The following is a 2,616-nucleotide window of genomic DNA, read 5'->3' as shown; positions in this document are numbered from 1 at the left end:
GAACCAGTCTGTTGTTCTGTATCCAATTCTAACTGTTGCTTCCTGACCTGCATACAGATTTCTTAGGAAGCAGGTCAGGTGGTCTGGTATTCCCCTTTCTTTTAGAATTTTCCAGAGTTTATTTTGATCCACACAGTCAAAGACATACTCAATAAAGCAGAAATAGATGTTTTTCTGGAATTCTCTTGCTTTTTCAATGATCCAGCGGATGTTGGCCATTTGATCTCTGGTTCCTCTGCCTTTTCTAAAACCAGCTTGAACATCTGGAAGTTCATGGTTCACGTATTGTTGAAGCTTGGCTTGGAGAATTTTGAGCATTACTTTACCAGCGTGTGAGATGAGTGCAATTGTAGGGTAGTTTGAGCATTCTTTGGCATTGCCTTTCTTTGGGATTGGAATGAAAACTGACCTTTTCTAGTCCTGTGGCCACTGCTGAGTTTTCCAAATTTGCTGGCATATTGAGTGCAGCACTTTCACAGCATCATCTTTTAGGATTTGAAATAACTCAACTGGAATTCCATCACCTCCACTAGCTTTGTTCATAGTGATGCTTCCTAAGGCCCACTTGACTTCACATTCCAGGATGTCTGGCTCTCGGTGAGTGATCACACCATCGTCATTATCTGGGTCGTGAAACTCTTTTTTGTGCAGTTCTTCTGTGTATTCTTGCCACCTCTTCTTAATATCTTCTGCTTCTGTTAGATCCATACCATTTCTGTCCTTTATTGAGCCCATCTTTGCATGAAATGTTCCCTTGATATCTCTAATTTTCTTGAAGAGATCTCTAGTCTTTCCCAATCTATCGTTTTCCTCTATTTCTTTGCATTGATCATTGAGGAAGACTTTCTTATCTCTCCTTGCTATTCTTTGGAGCTCTGCATTCAGATGGGTTCAATGTGCATATTCAATATCTTTCCTTTTCTCCTTTGCTTTTTGCTTCTCTTCTTTTTACAGCTACTTGTAAGGCCTCCTCAGACAGCCATTTTGCTTTTTTGTATTTCTTTGTCTTGGGGATAGTCTTGCTCCCTGTCTCCTGTACAATGTCATGAACCTCCGTCCATAGTTCATCAAGACACTCTGTCTATTAGATCTAATCCCTGAAATCTACTTCTCACTTCCACTGCATAATCAACCTCAAGGGATTTGATTTAGGTCATACCTGAATGGTCTGGTGGTTTTCCCTACTTTCTTCAATTTAAGTCTGAATTTTGCAATAAGGAGTTTATGATCTGAGCCACAGTCAGCTTCCGGTCTTGTTTTTGCTGACTTTTCCCCCAAATGCTCTTAGAAAATCAACTGCATTTCCTGATAGTGAACACCAGGAGGCACCACACACCAAAGGAAAGTAACCCTGACTGGGAGACGTGTTGGATCAAGAGCTTTCTTGGGCCACTCTAAGGCAGAGAGAGCTTCCCTGGTTCCTTAGATGGTAAAGAATCTGCCTGTAATGTGGGAGATATGGGTTCGATCCCTGGATTAGGAAGATCCCCTGGAGGAGGGCATGGCAACTCACTCCAACATTCTTTCATGGAAAATCCCCATGGACAGAGGAGCCTGGTGGGTTACAGTCCTTGGGGTGACAAAGAATCGGTCATGACTAAATGACTAAGCACAAGGTGGAAAGAAGGTCATTTCTCCTGACTTCCTTGACATCCTCCTGCAGCCTCTGGGGAGGATTACCCTCAGATGTGCCCATAGGAAGCTCTGGGAGTTGGAAGGCCATGTCTGGGAGCACCATGGCAGGGTGCAGGATGGTGGTAGGCGCCACGATCTGCAGTTTCCCCATTGTGCGTCTTTGGGCCAATCACACCACTGCTCTGAGCCTCAGTTTTTCTCATCTGTCAAGTGGGAGTGACAATTCCCTGCCCCCCTCCCCTTTTTCTTTCTTTCTTTCTTTTTTTTTTATTCTGTGTATGCTGCTAAGTCACTTCAGTCGTGTCTGACTCTGTGAGACCCCATAGACAGCAGCCCACCAGGCTCCCCCGTCCCTAGGATTCTCCAGGCAAGAACACTGGAGTGGGTTGCCATTTCCTTCTCCAATGCATGAAAGTGAAAAGTGAAAGTGAAGTCGCTCAGTCGTGTCCGACTCTTAGCGACCCCATGGACTGCAGCCTACTAGGCTCCTCCATCCATGGGATTTTCCAGGCAAGAGTACTGGAGTGGGTTGCCATTGCCTTCTCCGTATTCTGTGTATAAGTTATGTAAAAGTATTCAGTTGGCCAAAAAGTTTGGGTTTTTCATAACGTACGGAAAACCCAAACTAACTTTTTGGCCAACCCGATACTTTGAAACCAAGGCACAGGGGCTCTGCAGTATAAACTGTAGAGGGCAAGCATGTAGCAGGACTAGTTAGATGGCTGCTACACCAGAACGGGGCAGATGATGATGCTGGGAGCTGTGGAGGTGATGAGCAGCAGCTGGATTCTGCGTATATTTTAAATGTAGAACCAATGGGACTTGTTGAAAGATTGGATATGGGGTGTGAGAAAAAGACAGGATCAAAGGTGTTATCAGAGCTTTTGGCCTGAGCAAAGACCAGAGTTGCCTGGTACTTAGATGGGGAAGATGGTGCAGGGATGGCTTGGAGGTGCATGTGGAGTGTTCATATTTGGACGT

Source organism: Bos taurus, chromosome 2, assembly GCF_002263795.3.
Source record: "Bos taurus isolate L1 Dominette 01449 registration number 42190680 breed Hereford chromosome 2, ARS-UCD2.0, whole genome shotgun sequence".
NCBI lineage: Eukaryota > Metazoa > Chordata > Mammalia > Artiodactyla > Bovidae > Bos > Bos taurus.
Note: the sequence above shows the minus strand (reverse complement) of the source record.